Here is a 22,733-nt window from a genome sequence, read left to right as displayed (position 1 = left end):
CCTACACCACAGCTCACGGCAACGCTGGATCCTTAACCCACTGAGCGAGGCCAGGGATCGAACCCATAACCTCATGGTTCCTAGTTGGATTCCTTTCCGCTATGCCATGATGGGAACTCTGTGGTTTTTCTTGGTTTGTTTTTTTGGTTTGTTTTTTATTTTTCCAGTATTGGCTTTAAAAAGGAACCACGAGCTATGGTGCTCCCTTCCTGTCGTCTTGCCTCTGATCACCCTGACTGCCCACCCACCACACCCAAGACCTTATCCCTCTCGCTAGTGGAGACGAAGGAACCGAGGGTGCGGATCTCTGGTATCTGGTCAACTCAACAGAAATGCTAGACATTGCAGTGAAGGAAGACGTTTAGAAAAGGTTTGTGTCATGGAAATTTGAGCAAGGAAGGCTTTTATTTGAATCTGTGATTCTTAGGGAAGAGTTAAACTATCTTCATAAAAGAGCTGGGAACCACTGTGTGGAATTCATGGTCATGACATCGCAAGTATTCGCACATGGGTTTTCACCCTGGCCAACGTTTCCTTCCCATTGTAGCTGTTCATAGGACCACAAAACTTGGCATTTCATTCGCCTATAACACCACTTAGTTTTATGAGGTTCTATTGCATGAGTGTGACAAGGAAGCTTCCTTACAAATTTACTGCTTGTGATGGCAGATAATTTGTCAGGCCAGTTGATGTTTTAATGAGACCCTTACGACTGGTCAACGCAAGTCTTTTCTTAAGCTCAAGAGTTCACTGGCAGAACGAGGTGTGGAAAGGTAAAAGGCAAACACTCTCTTTCGAAAGACTGTTACATAGAAGAATCAGCAGAGCAGACATTATCATCAGTGGCAGAAAAAGTCCTATCATCAATTCCCACTCTGATAGGACTGAGGCACCTCCTTTTCCCTGGCATCCTTGAAAAGGACCTTCCACAGAGGGGCGCAGGGAGAGGAATCTGAGGCTCAACTTTGTTTTTTGGTCTTTTTGCTATTTCTTGGGCCGCTCCCGTGGCATATGGAGGTTCCTAGGCTAGGGGTGCAATCGGAGCTGTAGCCACCAGCCTACGCCAGAGCCACAGCAACGCAGGATCCGAGCCATGTCTGTAACCTACACCACAGCTCACAGCAACGCCGGTTCCTTAACCCACTGAGCAAGGCCAGGGATCGAACCTGCAACCTCATGGTTCCTAGTCGGATTCATTAACCACTGTGCCACGATGGGAACTCCTGAGGCTCAACTTTGACTGCTGCTCCCTCTCACATCCAAGAGCTTCCAGACCCTTCTCCTTCACCTTGGCGGCTGGGGGGGATGATGGGGGTGGGGGACGGGCGGGGAGAGACTGCTTCCCCTGGGGAACCGTCTGTGAGGTCAAGTTTGGTCTTCTCTACACTGGTCTCCAGCAGCCAATCAACCCATCCCATCCGTCTTTCTCAGCAGCATCTCGGGAAACTCTGCCAAGGGCCGGCTCCGAGATCCACTTCTCATGGGCCCCCGCTGCCGCCCGTGCGAGGCCCACGGAGAGGTGATTTAGACACCCCGTTACTCTGCACGCTGGCCCGTCTGCGCTCACGGTATTGGAATGTGCCGCACAATATGCTTTTTTGAAGAGGAACCAGGGAGTAATTCATCTTCTTTATGTGTGCTAAGCAGAGCAAGAGGGAGAGGCGAGCGGGACCCAGGACGAGCTGGGGAGTAGTGATTAGTAACAGCTGACAGCCTCAGACCAAGACCCTTTCTTTGGTTACCTCATTGTAGCCGCCGAGCACAAAGGAATGACTGTCTTCTCGCCAAGACTTAGAAACCCAGCTGAAAGGAAAAGCGTGGGATGGGCAGCGGGGGCCAGGGGCCCATCGGAGCCGCTCTTGGTTCTACCTGGGGAGCCTGGCTTTGCAAAGAAGCCTCTAGGGTGTGGAGAGATGCACCCACAGGCGGCGGACCCTCCAGCAGCACCCCCGCCAGGAGCGCCAGCGTGGATGGGGAAAGTAGGTGACTTTGCTCACAGCCCAAAGGGCGCGCAGGGAGCAGCAAATGGCTCTGGTTTAATGAGAGGAAGTTCTTTGAGGGCCAGAGGCTCCAGCCCCCTCTGCTCCTTTTGCCTGAAGAATCATGATTTATAACCACCCACCGGATGAGCAGCTCCACAATTTCGCCAACAGCCCTCTTTACTCGGGGTTGGCTAACTGCTCCGGAAACGACCTTTATGTTCTGGGCCCGTGCGACCTTCTTAAGAAGATGGTGACCAAGACAGCACGTTTTCTAACTGGCAGGATGCTGAATGGGACTGAGTTCTACCCCTGGGCCAGACTTGCCCCAAGTGAATCAAAGGAGGTCACCCGTTGACTGCAAAACATGTCAGACTCAAGGGGTGCTCTTTCTTCTCAGGGAAGGCCTGTCCCTCACAGCAGAAAAGGAATTGAAAGCCTGACAGAAACTGAAAGCAACATATGGACATTAAAACCCAAATCCATCTGGCCCCGATTCCCAGAACAGTTGAAGCAGAAGTGTGACTCCAGGCCTTGACATGAGGCTGGACAGCAGCGGAGATTCCTGGGGCCAACGGAGGCATACACACCATGTGACCCAGGGTCCACCCCGACCCCGCCAATTCCTCATCAGAAGATTCTGGAACCATACCCTACCTGAGAACCCTGAAAAGAACTGAGGTGAAGTCTGTGACCGGACACAGAAATGAAGATATTTTTAAAAGGTGGATTTCTTAAAAATTAAAAAAAAAAACCCAAAAAACAAAAAACAAGCATGAAGTGTGTTCACCTCAGCTATTTTCTGAAGTACATTCAGAATGTAGAATCTTACCGATGATATTAAAAAAAATAATTTCGAAAAATTTAAGTCCATGTTTTGACCAGTTTTGAGAGGGTGCAAAATTAGGTCTTTGGGGACGGAGGTGGGGGTTGAGGAAAAGGGGAAGAGAAGATTGTGGAGATAAGAGAGTTGAGGGAATGACAGATAAGAGGAGAGAGAAAAGAGAAGGAGAAAGAAAGGGAGACTTAAAAGCAGAGACGTATGGAATGGAGAAAAGGTTCAGAAGGTGCTTTTATCTCAGTCAACATATTTCTTGGGCTGTGGCCAACCCACCCCACCCCCCTTCAGTCCTGATTCGTTTTCTCAGCATTTAAAAGTTCATCAATTGTTCTTATCTAATCTATAAAGGAATAGTCGCACCCAAGGACTGGGAGATTATGCTCCCAACGACCTGACTCAAACAATAAAACACTATCACCTCACAGAGTGAAAAAGACTGTAAGCTCTGGAACTGCTTGCCTTCCCTCATCTCTGCCTTAAGCCTAACTCAGAGAACATTCTTTCCCTGGAACAGGAAAAGCTGCATTTTTTTTGCCCCCAGGCCAAGGGCGACCATGGGACTGAATTATTCCTGATATATTCCACAAGAAGTGAAGCAACCCTTTACGGCTTGTTTCCACAAATTCAACTTTAGTTTTGTAACATCAGGTGCATATTTTGATTTTTTTTTTTTTTTTTCAATTGCCCCAAATTCTCCACAGGACATTCTGGGCAGGCCCTTGTGTCAAACTTCACATATCCTGAATAGACTTCAGTCTTCTAAGTGGATGTCAAAGAAAAGACGTGGAAATGATGTTTGGTTGATTTGAGGCTGATATTACATGGGTTGGATTGGTAATATTCTTCTTCTTTTTTTGTCTTTCTGTTTTTTTAGGGCCACACCCACGGCATATGGAGGTTCCCAGGCTAGGGGTCGAATCAGAGCTGTAGCCGCCAGCCTACACCACAGCCACAGCAACGTGGGATCCGAGCCACATCTGCGACCTACACCACAGCTCACAGCAATACCAGATCCTTGATCTGCTGAGCGAGGCCAGGGATCAACCCCGAAACCTCATGGTTCCTAGTTGGATTCGTTTCCGATGCGCCATGACGGGTACTCCAGTAATATTACTCTTTAACTTGGACTTTGGGGATAGGGTGGGTAACTGTGCAGTTGTCAGTGTCTGGGGAAAAACCATAACTAGTGAATGAGACTATTTGGGTAAAATCTGGTCACACTAAAAGGCAGAGGAGAGAGAAAGAGCAGATGAACAGGGGACATTGCTGTTAAAAAAGAGGATGGGATAAAAGATTTTATAAATAAGGTAAAGCAAAGCAGGTACAAAACACTGATTTCAAATGACTAATTCGAAGGACTGCGACAGCCCCATCACGAATAATGGAAAGAGGCAGTAAGGTGGTAAAGTGATATTAAGGGCAATTTACTGCTTTTGAAAAAGTGGCTATATGAATTGCTTCTATAATTAAAATTTTCTCACGTATTCATTCAACTTTCTTTAAGGACCTTTTCAATGCTTTGGCCAAAGACACGATCATCAGGGCCCTTGTGTATTTAGCAATAAGTAAGACTTAAAAACAGACTATTTTTGTTTTGTTTGTCTTTTTTGCCATTTCTTGGGCCGCTCCCGAGGCACATGGAGGTTCCCAGGGTAGGGGTCTAATCGGAGCTGCAGCCGCCGGCCTGCACTAGAGCCACAGCAACGCGGGATCCGAGCAACGTCTGCAACCTACAACACAGCTCACAGCAACGCCGGATCCTTAACCCACTGAGCAAGGGCAGGGATCGAACCCGCAACCTCATGGTTCCTAGTCAGATTTGCTAACCACTGAGCCACGAATGGGAACTCCAAAAACAAACTGCCCTGAACAAATGCAATACAGAAAATTATCCAGCACAGTGATGTGGTTCGGAATGGGGAGGAAACAGGGAAATGTGTTGGGAGGTAGTGGAGGGAAATGGTTGTAATAGACAGTAGAGTTTGCTTGGTTTGAATCCTGGATCTCTCACTTACTAGCCTGTGACTGGTCAAGAGATGTCACCTCTCAGGGTCTCGGTAAATAAGGAATAATAATAGTATTTACATCATGGGCTTGTTCTGAGGATTAAATAAATGCAGCCTGTGATGGCTTCGAACAATATATGGCACGCATCTTAACCATGATGATGGTGGGGGTTTTTTGCCTTTTTTAAAAAAAAAATATTTCTAGGTCTGAAAGACTCCTTGGAACACCGCTGTAAAATATGAGCTCTCAGGAAGCAAAATTAAACCCTATATTTCTAGGCACATGCTAAGCACGTCATCGGATTTAATCCTCCCAAACAACTTCCATGGTTGGGATTTAACAAATGCCATTTCCCGATTAGGAAACAGGAAGGCAAAATCATAAATTCAGGACACACAGCTAGTAAGTGGCTCCTGGCGGCATCTGAACTCAAGTCTTTCCGCCCCCAGAACCCACTGTGTATTTAATCCCTACACCGACTGCCCTAGAGATAAAGTCTTCTTTGCACCGAACTTGCATCAACTCTTGCTTTGCATTTGATTTGCCTAATGGGGAATTCTGACAAAAGTCTGTTTAAATTCATATTTGAAAGGATGCCAAGTATCATAGTAAAAAAAAAGTTGTGGTGCACGTGTTGAAAAGTAAAGCCATGGTGATGACTGGCTTCTGTCAAAGCAGTGAGCAGCCTGCGCTAGACTTAGTCTGATATCTTACTCAGTTGGAGAGTCATGACATGACGGCTTTATTCAAAAGTTGATATGCGGATGGATATCCTAAATGAACAAAGAAAAAAAGAAACCTCAACCATGGGTGACTGAACACTGCAAGGACCTTGGGTGATTTCAGAACACCCATGTCTCCTGGTGAAGCTGCAGCATCTCCTCTACCCTGTACCCTCCAGAGTGTCAGCTGTCAAACTTTCTCTGAGCCTGTCCAGGAGGGCACTCGCTACCTCCTAGGCTAGATTGTAACTGGATTGATTGGTAATGCTAAAGTGTGTTCGTTACCTTAATTTTGTGGTCCATGAAAAAGTCTTTCCAGCACACAAACTAAATATTCTCCACAATTTGCCCATACGTGTGCACTTCACTTCTGATGTCATGGGTGTTTATCGTTTAATCATTTGGTGAGAAGATGACTCATCTACTTGAGAGTAGGAACTATTCTTTGTCCATTTGCATCTCAGCCCGAATTACACTGATGAGTTATAGTAAAGGTTGGGCAGCTTCGAATTTTTAAAAGGTGGTGCCTAGGAGTTCCTGCTGTGGTGCAGTGGGTTAAGAATCTGATTGCAGTGGCTTGGGTTGCTGCAGAGGCATGGGTTCAATTTCCTGGCCTAGTGCAGTGAGTTAAAAAGGATCCCGTGGTGCTGCAGCTGTGGTTCCCACTCAATCTCTGGCCTAGAAACTTCCACATGCTGCAAGTGTGGCCATAAAATAAAAAAAATTAGAAAACAAAACAAGGTGCTTAGAAAGAACTGAAGTGTGTGTGTGTGTGTGTGTGTGTATTTTAACTCCTTTCTCCTGAGATAAATTTTTGCTTCTGGAAGAACACAGAGCAAATCTGGTCCACACTTATCAGAGGGACCTTGGTCTTCTTTTCTCCAGACTAAATACACATCATTTCTCCAACTGATCGCCATGAATGATGATTTTCAGATGTTCACCGACCTGTAATCTTTCCCACTGCCCACCTGTCAGGGCCCTCATGCTCTGAGCCAAACCTCCTTTGCTCAGCTTCACTTCCTAAGGGTTTATCCAATTCTTCCAGGCAACCTAGCTGACTCAGTATTCCCTAGACATACCTTGAACTTTCCTGTCTCTGTGTCTTCGCTTTTAAGGCTTCCTTTGCTCTCATCCTCATTTCCTGTGGAAATCCCACTTCCAGCTCCCTGAATTCTCACAGCATTTTTTTTGTGTGTGTGCTCCTGAGCTTCATAGCCAACTTGGTTTTACAGTCACGTGTGTAACCTGTTGGGCTCTCCATGAACATTTTCAACTCCTCGCGGCTACAGACCGGCAGTATCTCTGCACATCTTTACTCTACACGCCACTTCGCACAGCACCTGCCCCAAACAGGAGTCCGACAAATGTGTCTTGGATGGGATTCCTCACCCTCTTAGTGGCTCCTCTGCTTCGTCAAATGTGCTCCCGAACATACTCGGTACTAAACAAATACTCCTGATGCTGCAGAGTACAGTGAACTATTAATAATTCTACTGAGGAAGCACACGGCTATATTCGTTCTTTTCTAACCACCACATCCTACTGTTGGTTCACATTAAGCTTTTAGTCACATGAACAGCTGCCAAGCTCAGTTGCTCCCTATCCTGTGATTGCACAACTGCCTTTGAAATCTAAAAGCAGAAATGTGCATTTATCCCCCCGCTCCACTTCGTCTTGTTGGTTTCCATCCAGCTTTGCAGCCTATTGAAGTCATTTTGAATCGTGCGTATAAGCATATGGGGTAAAAGCCATTCTTTGGGGGCACTTATCATCTGAAAACACAATGGAGGTGCCTTCTAGGTCTTTAGGTTGTTGATAAAAATATGAAACAGGACAAGAGCTTTTTTAAGTACACTAGGGTACTTTACTAGGTATCTTTCCAGACTGTCTTAAGCACTCATTAGGTCTAAGTATTCAGTTTCAAGTCTACTTCGCTGTTTCATTAGCTTCTATTTTATTGTCAAAGGTTTTACAGAGGACCCTGAATTTTAAGAATAACCAAAATAAATCGTATTAGGAACTCCACAGCCAAATGTTATTATAGGAAGGGCGTATTTTTAAATATAGGAAACTCTTACAAGATGCTCTGTGAGACTATAATAAATCTGACTTTGTAACTTTAGGAAATAACGCTTCATAAAAGCATCAATAGTATCCATCTTGAAAATGACACATTGATAAATATCTTTATTAAATGGGCATGTCATATCATTTGGGTAGAGATGTAAATATATCAAGGATTAATACAACTAAGTTATTCATAAGAGAAAGAAATAGCATCATAATCATTTTAGGCTTCAGGGAAGTTCATTGAATAATTCGCTGGCAAACAACTCTGGATTGTTACATTGATTATTTAAAAAGTCCATTATTTAAAAATGTATGCCTTTAATTTACCTTCATTTTTGCTCCTTCTGCAGGGAGCTTGTGGTTTTCCAGGTGATAGTTCTTCAATTCTAAATATACAAGACAGTCTGTATTTATCACATACTTCTAGTGGCTACCTTAACAGGGACTCAATAGATATTTTGTTGAACAAATGATGGAATGACCCATCAAGTCGCAACATAAGCAGGTGAGAATAATGAAGCAATTGTACTCAATGCACAAAGCAATGAGTTATTCATGTAACTTCTACTGTAACTCATCAGTGTAATTCGGGCTGAGATGCAAATGGACAAATAATAGTTCCTACTCTCGAGTAGATGAGTTGAGTAGATGAGTCATCTTCTCACCAAATGATTAAATGATCAACCCCCCATGACATCAGAAGTGAAGTGCGCACGTATGGGCAAATTGTGGAGAATATTTAGCTCATGTGCTGGAAAGACTTTTTCATGGACCACAAAATTAAGGTAACGAACACACTTTAGCATTACCAATCAATCCAGTTACAAATCTAGTGGTCACACCACATAGGTGGTTGCATGGCACTACAGGGAGGGGGTTTTTGTGACAAATAAATCTAACTGTGAACAGACGTTCCACCACTTGCTGGCAGGGACACCTTGGGAAGTTTCCTTGTCTGAAAATAGGGACAATAATAACAACCCTGCAGAAGGAATAACACATATTCAATGCCCAACAGGTCTTCTATACTCAACAACTGCTAGCAATTATTACGCAGGTGAAATTTTAAAAGGCAATGACCAGTCAAAGAATAAAGCTGCACTCAAGAGCATCATTTTGCCTCTTGAAGGTAGAAGAGAGGAAACACGACCTGAATGGCAACATCAGTGTTCTCGTACATTTTCAGCTTCGGATATAAATCACATGCTAGCCAATTTTCGAGGCATTACCATGTACCTGGCTCTGTCCCAGACTAAGTAAACCATGTAGCACTGTCTCTAATTTGCACACATCTTAATGCTATGGAAGCTTGATTGTAGAGAACATAATCCCCCGGGGAATCTGCTAACACCCTTGGAAACCAAGTCTGTTATCAAAAAGCCAAAATTAAATGCTTCAAACTAGGGCTAGGTCGTGGCTAAGGAGAACGAGTCCAAGAAACCAAGGGGCTCAGTAATGCACAAAATGACACCACTAGTTAGTGGTGAGGCTGGGACCGATCGAACATTTCCCCATGGCCTCTGCAAAGCAGTTTAAAGCTTTGTGTTCGTACACCGATTTGAAACCAGTGAAGAGTTGTCCCAGTCTTGGAAAGTCAAGAGCTTTTTTAGCAGATGGGGTTTTTTATTCTAACATAGAGAGTAAAATGGTTTTCATTGTTTATTCAGGGTCCAGGAACACTGACGAGCTGCAGTGAGCATGCCTTAGGAAGTCGCAAATCAGCTGAAAGGGGATGCAGTAACACAGGCGACACGATCTCTGAAACTGGCTACAGATGACATGGGCCAAGACCGAGAAAATGATCCTCTCTGGGCAGACGTGAGATGCACAAGCAAGGAAGGGCCTTTCACAGAGTACTCTCCAGCAAGGAAGCCAAAGAAAAGGCCTATGAACGTGATGTTTACAGCACTGAAGCAGAATTGCAGACTGGCAGTAAATCACTACCACGGGTCCAGTGCCTCCAGTGCACAGAGAGCAGGCTCACAGCCACATCTCAGCTGAGCTCGCCTCCGGGTTCCCCACTTGGCATAGATGACAAATATTTCTATTACCATCACTAACCTTAATTTCCACTTCCTTGATAAGCCTTGAATGCCAAAACCTTCCCCCATAGCAAGTCAGTGCTGCAACAGGTATAAAAACTAGTCCGACATGGAAACAGCCTAAATGGCCATTCATCTGTCAATGGACATTTATTTACACCCACACCCACACACACTGGAATACTACTCAGCCATAAAAAAGAAAATAATGCCATTTGCAGCAACATGGATAGAACTAGAGACTCTCATTACTAAGTGAAGTAAGTCAGAAAGAGAAAGACCAATACCATGTGATATCACCTATATCTGGAATCTAATGTGAGACAAAAATGGGGAGTTCCCAATGTGGCTCGACAATAACAAATCCGATTAGTAATCACGAGGACATGGGTTCGATTCCTGGCCTTGCTCAGTGCTTTAAGGATCCTGTGTTGCTCGGATCTGGTGTTCCTGTGGCTGTGGTGTAGGCTGGCAGCTATAGCTCCTATTTGACTCCTAGACTGGGAATTTTCATATACTGCAGGTGTGGCCCTAAAAAGACCAAAAAAAATTTTTTTTTAAATTAAAGAACAGGAGTTCCCGTCGTGGCGCAGTGGTTAACGAATCTGACTAGGAACCATGAGGTTGCAGGTTCGATCCCTGCCCTTGCTCAGCGGCTTAACGATCCGGCGTTGCCGTGAGCTGTGGTGTAGGTGGCAGACGCGGCTCGGATCTTGTGTTGCTGTGGCTCTGGTGTAGGCTGGCAGCTACAGCTCCGATTCGACCCCTAGCCTAGGAACCTCCATATGCCGTAGGAGCGGCCCAAGAAATAGCAAAAAGGACAAAAAAAAAAAGAGAGAACAGTTAATATAAGGCACAAATGAACTTATCTACAGAAAACAAACTCATGGACATGGAGAACAGACTGTGGTTGCCAAGGGGGTGAGGGGAGGGAATGGGATGGACTGGGAGTTTGGGGTTATTAGATGCAAACTACTGCATTTGGAGTAGATAAGCAATGAGGTCCTGCTGTATATAGCACAGGGAACTATATCCAATCACTTATGAGGGAACATGATGGAGGATAATGTGAGAAAAAGAATATATATGTATAACTGGGTTTCTTTGCTGTACAGTAGAAATTGACAGAACATCGTAAAGTGACTATAATAAAAAAAATTAAAAAAAACAAAAACAAAAAAACTGGAGTTCCTGTCATGGCACAGTGGTTAACGAATCTGACTAGGAACCATGAGGTTGTGGGTTCAATCCCTGCCCTTGCTCAGTGGGTTAAAGATCCGGCGTTGCCTCGAGCTGTGGTGTAGGTTACAGACGCAGCTCGGATCCCGAGTTGCTGTGGCTCTGGCGTAGGCTGGTGGCTACAGCTCCGATTGGACCCCTAGCCTGGGAACCTCCATATGCCACGGGAGCGGCCCAAGAAATGGCAAAAAGACAAAACAAACAAACAAACAAACAAAAACCAAAAAAACTAGTCTGATAGCTCCAAAGAGTGTATTCCAAAGAACCAAACAGGTTTTTATCACAAATAAATGATATATATATGTATATGTGGCTATGTGTGTGTATAGAGTCCTATACCTACCACTACATGGCCCCTCTTCACCTTTTCAGAATTAAATATCTCCTCTCTCTGTGGAGGAAGGACCTTGGTCCCAAGTCCCTGTGTCACAGCTCTGTGACTTCCTTCTTCAGCACCGAGCATCACTGCCTGGAGGCGCCCAAGGCTGAATGAATCAACAACCTCCACTAGACAATAGCCACTGTGTATGACTCAGAGCACAGAAGCAATGAGGACAAGGAAGGGAATGAAGCATGAAAACATATGGCAGATGCTGTCAGGACCATTTACCGCGTATCCAGTGAAAACACAGAGCTAGACGAGGTTTGACGGGAGAAATAAAAGAAGTGGTGCAGCCCAAGCTTGCTGAGCAGTGTATCGACAGCCTTATGGAGGCCACAGCACAGGAAAATGCCTCTTGAAATGCCTGGGGACTAACTTCCAGATGAGTAGAGATGTACACTGTTTCTAGCAGGGAGATCAACTCTGTAAAGAAGGTGGGTGGGATGTGGGATCGCCATCCCTGGGGAATCAAAACGCAAGATACTCAAGTGCCCCTTAACCTACTGCTGAGCGTTCGGAAGCAGGAGGACATTTCCACGGGCTTATCCGACGCCACTGTGGATTTTTCTGGACGCACACACAGTTTAATCTATGCTCCCGAACAGCCCTTGGAGAGGCCTGAGGATCTCCTCCCGAGGAAGATTCTGACATTAAAGCAGATTAAGAAGAAAACGTGAGGGAGTTCCCATGGTGGCTCAGCGGTATCGAACCCAACTAGCATCCATGAGGATGCAGGTTTGATCCCTGGCCTTGCTGAGTGGGTTAAGGATCCGGCTTGGATCCTGCATGTCTCTGGCTGTGGTGTAGGCCAGCAGCTGTAGCTTGATTTGACCCCTAGCCTGGAAAATTCCATATGCCGTGGGTGTGGTGCTAGAAAGCAAAAAAAAAAGAAGAAGAAAACATGACTTTTTCCTTCTTTCTTAGCGAACCATTTTTGGCTCATTTGAAAGAAATGTATTGAGCACTTACTGCGTGCCAGGCCCAGAGCCACAGAAGAAATACCACCCAGTGCTGGCCCTCTAGGCTCACCTGCCCACAGAACAGTGCTGCGGGCTCCACGTTCCGGGGACCTGGAGAGAAGGAAGGTGTGTATGGCAGAAGAAAAAAAGAGCCCTGGGTTAGGGGGTCTGGGGTCTGGGGGGCCAGGGTCTAGGGTGGGGGTGGGGCCATAACCTAGAAGCTGGAGCTCTGGCAATGCTTGACTTTGCTGTAGGGACAACTGGAAAAGCACATTTGGGAAGAAGGAGCAATTTTAGTGCCAAATCAGAGCTGCCTGTGCATGTTACCAGACTGGACTCTGAGAGCCAAGGATTTAGTAGCGGTGTCGTCAGATCCAATAAATAGGTTAGGAGACCTTGAGAGGGCTACGTGTGGAGTCAGAGGTTAGGTATTTCTGTGACCACTGGAACACATCGAAGGCAGTGGAAGGTTTTTTTAATTATGAGACATGAAAATATCCCAAATTTTGAAAACCAGGACCCCCTCCCTCTGCTGCCAAACACCTAGCATCTGTTCAAATCTATTATGAACCATTTCCTCAGGGAGGAACGTGAAAGAACTGCAAGCAGCTGCCGGGAGATGTGCTAAAGCCACTTCCACGCTGCAAATTTACATGCGTACAGATTCGTTAAGGAAGGTCATTACTGACCACGGACATGCGGCAAAGTGGCCGAGGAATTCACTCACAGAGCCCCTGTGAGGTCAGTGCCTCTAAGAGGTCATCAAGCAGCATAAGAAGTATAGCTCAGAAAATGCATTAAAAGGCAAACTAGCCAATTAGTCTGACGTCTCACACTCAGTTTACGAAGCTGTACCTATGCTCTCCAGTGGAAGCATTACGATTGTCAGTGCCCTCACGCTCACCATTCCAAAGCCTGAAATTTACTGCAGCCGGGCCAGTGGCTCTATTCGGACTTTTCCAGGTTTTAACTTCGTATTGTTTACTGGTACCTAAGAATTGTTCTTGGTGACGTTTTCGTCCACTGTGCCTCCTAGAGTCACTGTGGCGGGGGAAGAATAATAAAGCCATGTGATAGGGCCGCGTTAGTAACACACAGCTATATTGGGTTACTTGCTTTTTACTAAACGTTTTAGGCCAGTGCTGGCTCCCTGGGTAACTCTGGGAATTCTCTGGAGGCGAGCAGAAGACGTGAATCTAGCTCTTTGTGTCTGTAACTGTACACCTGCTATTGACGCAAAGGATGAAAAGAAAAAACGCCAAATACACATTGTTCTATTTTTAAGCTGCTGTACTCAGTTCCAGGGGAGGGAAAGATGCCTTTTCTCCCCTTGAAAGTTACCGAGCGCCAGCTATTCTGCTGAAGTATAAGTTCAATTTCCAAACTTTGAAGACAAATGATCTTAAGCACGGAGGGAGAAAGTGTGGGGGAGGGGAGGGGGCGCGCACGCGCATACCAGTTGGAGCTGGTGGTGCCAAAATAAATCTTTCCTCACATCCGGAAATGCCTATCAGGGAAGCGAACTAACTGGCAATCAAAAACTTCCATGTAATGCTCGCTGTTTTAAACAGCTCACACTCTCATGTCCTAGGGCAGAATTGCATGCTGTGGCTTTAGAAAGCACGCCACCAAATATTAACTGAAGACTGAATCCGTGAATCTTTCCAGGAAAAGCACAGCAAAGCTCTTTTTGCCTGCTTAAAAAAGCCAACTGCATAAATTGGCAGTAGGGTGCAATATTTCTCTGAGTCATGAGTCCAAAATGCTGGCTTTTCTGGTCTGATGCTGTTCAAGGGAAGCAGTGAAATAAATGGTTTCAGGAGGAGCTGGGTCACCTTGGAACTTTGACCCCTTTTGCTTCCTTTATCAACCTCTTTTGATAAAAGCGTACACCACTTTTTTTACACGAACATGGAGAGTTTTGTGACATTTTCTAAAAGTAAACCGGAAGACTTTCTGGGCTCTCAAAAAATGATGGTTGCAGCCCCAGGGATGGAGGGTCAAACGAAATGGTCTCTTGCTCTCATGAAACTGAGAGTTGGCTGGAAGAGGTGGAGAAGGACAATGGAGCCACCTGATGACACAGCATGGGGAGGTAAGGTTTCCTGCAGCAAGTGACATCCGAAGTAAAAGCTGAGGGCAAGGTGGGGTTTCAGGTAAAGAGAAGAATCCAGGCAGACATGGGGGAAAGGCAGTGAGAAATGCGATGGAAAGAGGTAAGTAGAAGCCATACAAGTCATGCTTGGAATTCTGCCCTTTATTTCAGAAACAACATGGGGAAAAGGTTCAGAGATGAGTTTTAGCAAGATCACACCATCTTCATATAAGAAAGGAGGTCAGAAAAGGGGAAGTGGAGTTCCCGTCGTGGTGCAGCGGAAGCGAATCCGACTAGGAACCATGAGGTTGTGGGTTCGATTCCTGGCCTTGCTCATCGGGGTAAGGCTCCAGCGTGGCCGTGAACTGTGGTGTAGGTCGCAGACGTGGCTCAGATCTGGCGTTGCTGTGACTGTGGTGTAGGTCAGCAGCTGTAGCTCGAATTTGACCCTAGTATGGGAACCTCCATATGCTGCAGGTGCAGCCCTAAAAAGCAAAACAAAAAAAGGGGGGGGGGGAGTCCCTGTGGCATTGGGGGGTAGGGGGAGGCGGGGAGACTAGAGAGGGCCTTGTTGCTGTAGATTAGTATTGACATGGTGTTCTCTGGACCAGGTGGAGCAGTGGTCAGAGCTGGAAGTCAGAATTAAGGTAGAATCAAGAGCCGGGGTGGGGGGGAGGCGGGGAGGGGAACAAGAGGAAGACCAAAGTTTCTGACTTAGCCCCAACTTTCTACATTTCCTTTGACTGAAAAACAACAATTTTTCAATAGTTTCCTACTCTGTCTAAAATTATAATAGCTGAATTCTCCATGTTTATATCCTTTCACTGGGAATACCTTTATTCTTCATAATAAGGAACCAGCTCTGTAAAATCTTAGTAGCTTGAAAGGGACCAGTGGGTCTTTTCCAGGCAGGGAGGCGGGCTCAGCATTATGAAGTCTTTCCTGTGCCTTTGAGCTTATTTTGCAGATGATTCTAGTTTGCATACCCCTGGCAACACTCAAGTAGCTCTCTGGCATCTTGACATAAGAATTTTTGTGAGTCTAAAAAAGTAGAGTTCGCATTGTCAGAGGCGGCCTAACTCAAGAGCCTGTGGCCAACTGAGTTTTACCAGCACCAAAGAGCAGTGTTAAGAAGCTCTTCGGGGCCTCTTTCCAGTAGAGACTTCTACTGTTTATATCTATCTGTGACTCTCTTGACCCAAAAACCATGGTCTAGGGGACAGAGGAAGATGTTAAACCACAGCAGGGAGGTGTAATCAGCAAAATCCAGAATGTGGGAAAAACTCATTTTACATGACAAAGAGCATGGCCCTTTTCTTTTTTTTTTTTTTTTTTCTTTCTTTCTTTCCTTCCTTCCTTCCTTGCTTCTCTCTTTCTTTCTTTCTCCCATATGGAAGTTCCCAGGCTAGGAGTCGAATTGGAGCTGCAGCTGCAGGCCTACACCACAGTTCATGGCAATGCTGGATCCTTAACCCACTGAGCGAGGCCAGGGATCGAACTCTCATCCTCATGGATGCTAGTCAGGTTTGTTCCCGATGCACACAACAGGAACTCCCAACATGGTCTTTTCAACAAACAAACACATTGCAAAAGAAGAGTAAGAAAGAGAAAAATAGAGAGAGGAGAGAGAGAGACAGAGACAGAGAGAGAGAGACCCCAAGACAGATGCAGAGAAAACACCTATAGGTTATGAGATTTAAATGATCGGCAAAACAAATTCAATTTATGAATGTGGCTTGATTCAAACCAACACATGGTAAAAAGAGAGGAAGAAAAAGAAATGGGGATTTTTGAAAACTGATTGTATGATATTAAGAGATTACTGTTCATTAAACGAATGATAATGGGCATTACGGTTTTGGCATGGGAAAAGAACTCTTCTCTTTTCAGACATAGATGACTCTAACAGAAACCAGACTTTCCCTCAGACTATAGGAAGTCCCTAGCCTGTACCCAGAAAAGAAGACTTTCACTTTCATCTCAGAGCCAGAGGTCAGGGTAGAAACAGTGGACAAGGTCACCCCACACTGAATCCACTTTCCTCACCTGCCTCTTCGCTAAGAGTTGGATGCCTCCGATAAAAACAGCAAGGTAGATTGATGGTCCCAAACTCTACGTTCACATTTGCCCAGCTATTTAATCCTGAAAGCGAACTGACAATGCAATCAATCTTCCTAAAAGTTTGAGTCAAATTTTAAAGGCACCAAAGTAATCTATGGTGCATCATTTTATGATTTATTATTTTTGGAAAACACACACTTAGGCTCAATAGGGAAGGCACATCTCCCTCAAGCGTTGGGAAGTAGGAAAAATGAGTATCAAAGCATATATCTCCAGAGAACTTTTTTTTTTTTTTTTTTTGTCTTTTTGCCTTTTTCTAGGGCTGCACCCATGGTATATGCAGGTTACCAGGCTAGGGGTCTAATCAGAGCTGTAGCTGCTGGCCTACACCATAGCCACAGAAATGTGGGATCCAAGCCGCATCTGTGACCTACACCACAGCCCATGTTAACGCCAGATCCTTAACCCACCGAGAGAGGCCAGGGATCGAACCCACAACCTCATGGTTTCTAGTCAGATTCATTAACCACTGAGCCATTACGGGAACTCCTCCAGAGCACTTTTATTTGTTTGTTTTTTGTGTGTGTGCATTTTTTTTTTATTTCCTGACCGCCCCCATGGCAAGCAGAAGTTCCTGGGCCGGGGACTGAACTTGAACCACAACAGTGATGACACCTGATTCTTAACCCACTGAGCCACCCAGGAACTCCTTTAGAGCACTTTCACACAGTAAGTTTATAAGACTCCTTCTGCCACCGCCCCCCCCCAATAAAAACAAAAACAAGAGATTCTATTAGTTACTCTTAATGACTACTAAGAAGAGTGATTTTTCTCTCCCACGTAAGTTGGGGTCGGAAAAATTGAGAATCATTAATCTGGACCTTCCTTTAGGGTATTTTATCAAAATGAAGTTTGTCTTAATATTTTCAAGAGTCAGGAGTTGGTTGTAGAACAAATCTGTTGGAATAAAGCTGTGAAAAGAGATAGGAATACCTTTCTTCTTTTTTTTTTGTCTTTTGTCTTTTTAGAGCCGCACCTGCAGCATATGGAGGTTCCCATGGGTCCAATCGGAGCTGTAGCTGCTGGACTACACCAGAGCCACAGCAACACAGGATCCGAGTCTCCTCTGCAATCCACACCATAGCTCATGGCAACGCCAGATCCTTAATCTACTGAGCGAGGCCAGGGATCGAACCCGCGTCCTCATGGATGCTAGTCCAGTTCGTTAACCACTGAGCCATGACGGGAACGCCACAATACCCTTCTTTTTAACAGACAAATAACAAGCAAGGCCAGAGCCCTCCTCTTTATGTCACTTTTCTATCTTGATCTTGTCAACCAACAGAAATTAGAGTTGCGTTTTTTTCTTTGAGAAGCCGAAAATTAGGAATTTAAACTATTTTTCAAGATAGAGATAATGAAATTCTCAGAGAATCTTCTACCTGTGAGCCAATCAGATAAATTTAATTCTGCTAGGATCGACTCGTAAAGTTCATAATCCTACACACATAAAGAATATAGTATCTAAACTGTACAATTAGAACTATTTTTTATTCGTAACCAAAAAAATGTATTTGTGGTGTTTTCTTGTTAGCACTTTTTTTTGGCCGTACCATTGGCATGTGGAAGTTTCCTCACCAGGATTGAACCTGCACTGTGGTTGCAGCAACGCTGGACCCTTCACCCTCTGTGCCACAAGGGAACCTCTGTAGCGTTTTCTTAAAAAGATTTCTGTTTTTCTATTTTTTTCTTCTATTGAAATCTTAGCACCTCTTGAACCACAGGTCATTAATGCAGTTAGAGTCAAGAGAGAGCAAATCCTGTACTTTTTCTCCCTTGAGTCTTTTCACAATGTCTGTGGTTGGAAAGAAAAACAGAGATTCATTATCTGCGAAGACCAGTCCTACGGCATAGCACAGGGAACTATACTTAGTGTCATGTAATAACCTATCATGGAAAAGGATCTGAAAAAGAATAATATATAAAACTGAATCACTTTGCTGTACACTTGAAACTAACACAACACTATAAATTAACTATATTTTCAAAAACAAGAAAAAAAAAGAAACTAACACAACACTATAAATTAACTATATTTTCAAGAAAAAAAGAAAGAAAGAAAGAAAGAAAGAAAAAGAAAGACCAGTCACACAGGGGGTCTGCTCTCACCTAAGCAATCCTTTCCGAGCCCCTCTCCTAGGGTGGCTGCGCTACTTGAACGTGGCTTTTGACTATCTGTACATGTGGGAAGCTGGTATCAGCAGCTCAGTGTCACAAGAAGGCTACAAGAACACTGTGATTGTGAACAAAGCCCATCAAAGCCATAAATACCTCCCAAGGGCAGCCAAAGGTTGTAAGAGCCAAACTCAAAGTACACAGACGAGGGGACTGTATGAAATGTAGTACAGAATGCATGTGGAGGTTGTCCAGAGACCTGATTAACCATAGGGGCAAGAATGATATATTTAAGAACTGTGTTCCAATTTATATCAGTCTCCCATAAAAAAAATTAAAAAAAAAAAAAAAAAAAAAAAAAGGTTTATTGACACAAATCTCAAAAATCTCAAATTTCCTTAAAAAGTTCCAAAATTGGAGTTCCCGAGTTTCCGTCTCGGCTCAGTGCTTAACGAATCTGACTAGGAGCCATGAGGTTGCAGGTTCAATCCCTGGCCTTGCTCAGTGGGTTAAGGATCCGGTGTTGCCGTGAGCTGTGGTGTAGGCCGGCAGCAACAGCTCTGATTAGACCCCTAGCCTGGGAACCTCCATATGTCTCAGGTGTGGCCCTAAAAAGACCAAAAAAAGTTCCAAAATTAAATTTTTGAAACCTTAGCTTGTTGCTCAGAGTGGCAGAGTCCTACCAGTAGATAAAATAATTGAACATACAAAGCTTAAAGAGATTTCCTTTTGACATTGAGATAGTGCAATCATTTTAAACAAATTAATGGAAAGGTATTCAGCAGAATAAAATATGATTTCTTGCATGTGTATGTGTCTGGTCCTCAAGAAAAAAAAGATAAAAACGTAGCCAAATGTACATTTAATGCTGATTAATGCTTTAATTAAAAGAAAATCTAAGTGATCACAGAAATGCCGAATAGAATGCTCACTACAAACTCACACAGCACCCAGAACGCATTTTAGCTTCCTCCACCTAAAGGTTGGGATAAGTTAAAAAAAGAAACCAAAAAAATCCACAAGATTACTGTGATAAATTGTGATAAAAGAAACTGCTCTCTTTTAAAGCATAATAATAGTTGGATAAACAATGAAATCCTGCTGTATAGCACTGGGAACTATATCCAGTCACTTATGATGGAGCAGGATAAAGTGAGAAAAGGAACGTATATACACGTGACTGGGTCACCTTGCTGTACAGTAGAAAATTGACAGAACACTGTAAACCAGCTATATGGAAAAAGCAAAAATCATTTAAAATTTTTTAAAAGTATAATAATAGTTGAAACTGCTACCTTTTCTCACAAACTGATTTCAGTTGTAAAAATAAAATGGATGATTGGAGTTTGGATATTTAAGGAAATGGCCTTTCAGTCAAAATTGGAGAAAATCTGCCTTTTTCTGGTGTGGACAAAAATCTCTTTCTATGAAAGAATCATGGATTTTATCTTATCTTTTCTATGTACCCTTGGTATAAGGAGACCAGTGGGTGGAACGGCAGGAACAATGTGCCAAAGTAAAATTAAATTTGCTTTAATATAGTTGATCTCTCTCTCTCTCTTTCTCTTTTCTGAGCAGTGTTGGGAATCACTTTGAATGCCAAAGGAAATATTCTACTTAACAAAAGATATATTTGAATTTGAGTGTATCTTGACTGAATGTCAAAAATGAACCTTTATTTGGAAAGATCAAGTATGCTTTGCCCCAGAGAAATTCATGGCAGCTAATTTTGCCTTTTGTATATTGACAATAATTATTGCATTGAAATCCTCTTAATAAATTATGTTATGACCAGCATGTGGCTGAAAATAGAAACTGGTTAACAGTGAGTGTGAGTTGAGTACTCACAGGACTCATAAAACTAGTTTAAGAGGAAAATGGTCAAATTAGATTCTTACTTGAAACTCCGAAAAAAAACCCCCAAAACAAAACAACAACAAAAATACAACCAACATATTTCCAATAGGGTCATTAAGGAAAACAAATGAAAACCTAAAACTTAGGTCTGCAGAATCATGAAATTTTCTCTGTGTGTGTGAGGTGGTCAGAGTCTAATCCCATATATATAAAATATGTATTTTATAATGATATGCTGTCACATGGAACTTGAATTTTATTACAACAGACACATTTTGGCTAGTGACACCAGGGCTGCGGACAGAAATGATTTCAACACAAACATCCCATGGGACCAATTCTACCTCTTACTTTCCAACAGCACAATAAACACGGGGGAATGGCTTTTAATGTACCTTTAAATTCCTGCCCACGCCTCTGTTTCCCTCACATAGCAATCTCTGTACTCCACCGGGGCAGGAATGTCTTATATTTGCAAAATTTTGAAACGTGAAGAATGTTTTTTCCTCAACAATACCCCTTTGAGCATTATTTGTGTATATTTCTTGAAATAGAAATACTTAAATAGAAAGTTTTCAAAGACTTAGGCACCACTTGGAATTTCCTCCTTTAAGAGACCACAAATTGTTTTCCCTCTAATATCCAAATCCCATTTCCCAGCAGGGAGGAAAAAGTGTCATTTTCCTCGGCACAGACAGAGAGTTGCACAGCATCGCGCCAGCGGAGCACCTCTGGGGGCAGCCTGACTGCACAGCTTAATCAGAGCGGAGACGCGCTGTCTGCCTTCATGCAGCTTGCACTTGGAGAGGACACTCTGGCCCAGAGCCATCGAAAGCAAATCACAGGGCTGGAGGATAAAGCCGACACATACCAGAGTGTGGTTTGTCCAACCACGGGGGCCAGACAAGACTGAACAATGTCTAACATTCAGATTTCCAAAAAGCGTGGGGTATTTTGTTTACTTTTTGAGGGTTTTAATCTCATGCCCCTTGTGTGGATTTCAACACAGAAATGGGTAATCTGAAACAGCAAAATAAACAGAGGAAACCAACTGCTGGTGAAAAAAAGCCAGCCCTTGTTATCGAGGATAGTCCGTGTAATACTCTATCAGTGTTCTTTAAAATTCCAGACTTCCCCTGGTCAGACCAAGAATCCACCCTGTCTCTGGCGGCAGCACCAATGCTGCTCTCCTTGACATCAACTTCAAAAGACCCAACCATCTTTAGTTTTCCCTTAACAATATAGTTTTGTTTCTTTAAAAAGTGGTCAGTGGCTTGAATTTCCCTTACACCAAAGAGTCTTTGGGGTTTTCTTTAATGAACACAAAAGAGTGACTTGTAATTAGCCTGCACTTCACTTACACCAACTGTAGGAGGATGTTACCATCAATGCGAGAAGTTGGTTGGGCTTATAACCTTATTCAGGCATAAAAATTAGCAATAATCTGGAGTTCCCGTTGTGGCACAGTGGAAACGAATCCGACTAGGAACCATGAGGTTGTGGGTTCGATCCCTGGTCCAGCTCAGTGGGTTAAGGATCAGTCATTGCTGGGCGCTGTGGTGCAGGTCGAAGACACAGCTTGGATCCTGTGTTGCTGTGGCAGTGGTATAGGCCAGCAGCTATAGCTCTGATTAGACCCCCAGCCTGGTAGCCTGCATATGCCATGGGTACGGCCCTAACAAGGCCAAAAAAAAGACAAAAAAGTTTAGCAATAATCAGTGCCACCATAAACTAGCTCATTAAGCAGAAGTAAAACTCACGAATTCAAGAAATGAGAGAGAAGCTGAATGGTACCACTCCCAAATTACTGAGAATGATCATTTGGCAAGCTTCACTTTGCCAGCTGATGGTCAAAAAGCGGTAGAAGCCATTCTGCAGAGACCTAATGCAAGATTTGGATCGGAAGTCTTACTTGTACTTTAAAAAAGGGCAGTGCCCTATAAGAATAGAACTTAAAAAAAAAAAAAAAAGGAAAAGAATGGAATTTTAGCGGCTGTTCTTGAATTACCCAAGTGCAGACCCCTAAGGAAGCAAACACTTCCTTTCTGAGTTGAAAATAACTTGGAATTATGGTTGATAATAAAAAAGAGTATAATGAATATATAATTCAATAGTATTGTAAAAGATCTGAATAGAACTTTCAGCAATGGGGGGCCATTCTGCAAATTAAGATGTACCAAGCCACTGAAGCAGCTCATAAAAGCTACTTCATACAGTGAGATTTGTATCCACACTCCAGTCTTAGCATCCACATTCCTTGGAGGAAACTCGAGTGTGTAATCCAAAGGTCCTCTTGCTTCA

General features: G+C 43.8%; 1 protein-coding gene and 1 long non-coding RNA gene across 7 annotated transcripts in view; one reads left to right on the top strand and one right to left on the bottom strand.

Moving 5' to 3' along the window:
• The window catches only part of SLC1A3 (solute carrier family 1 member 3), a 91,477-nt gene that overhangs the window by 30,974 nt on the left and 37,770 nt on the right, over positions 1 to 22,733 (bottom strand).
• LOC146395501 (uncharacterized) lies at positions 15,651 to 21,694 on the top strand. The gene is made up of 2 exons (XR_014830824.1): positions 15,651 to 16,758; positions 19,176 to 21,694. It is a non-coding gene; the product is annotated as an uncharacterized LOC146395501 (long non-coding RNA).

This window comes from Sus scrofa, chromosome 16, assembly GCF_054392235.1.
Source record: "Sus scrofa isolate SSC_HxYL_T2T_F1_AM1 chromosome 16, Sscrofa_HxYL_maternal_Yorkshire_Landrace_v2.0, whole genome shotgun sequence".
NCBI classification, from domain to species: Eukaryota; Metazoa; Chordata; class Mammalia; order Artiodactyla; family Suidae; genus Sus; species Sus scrofa.
The sequence above is the reverse complement of the archived record's forward strand: the minus strand, read 5'-3'. Positions and strand labels throughout refer to the sequence as shown.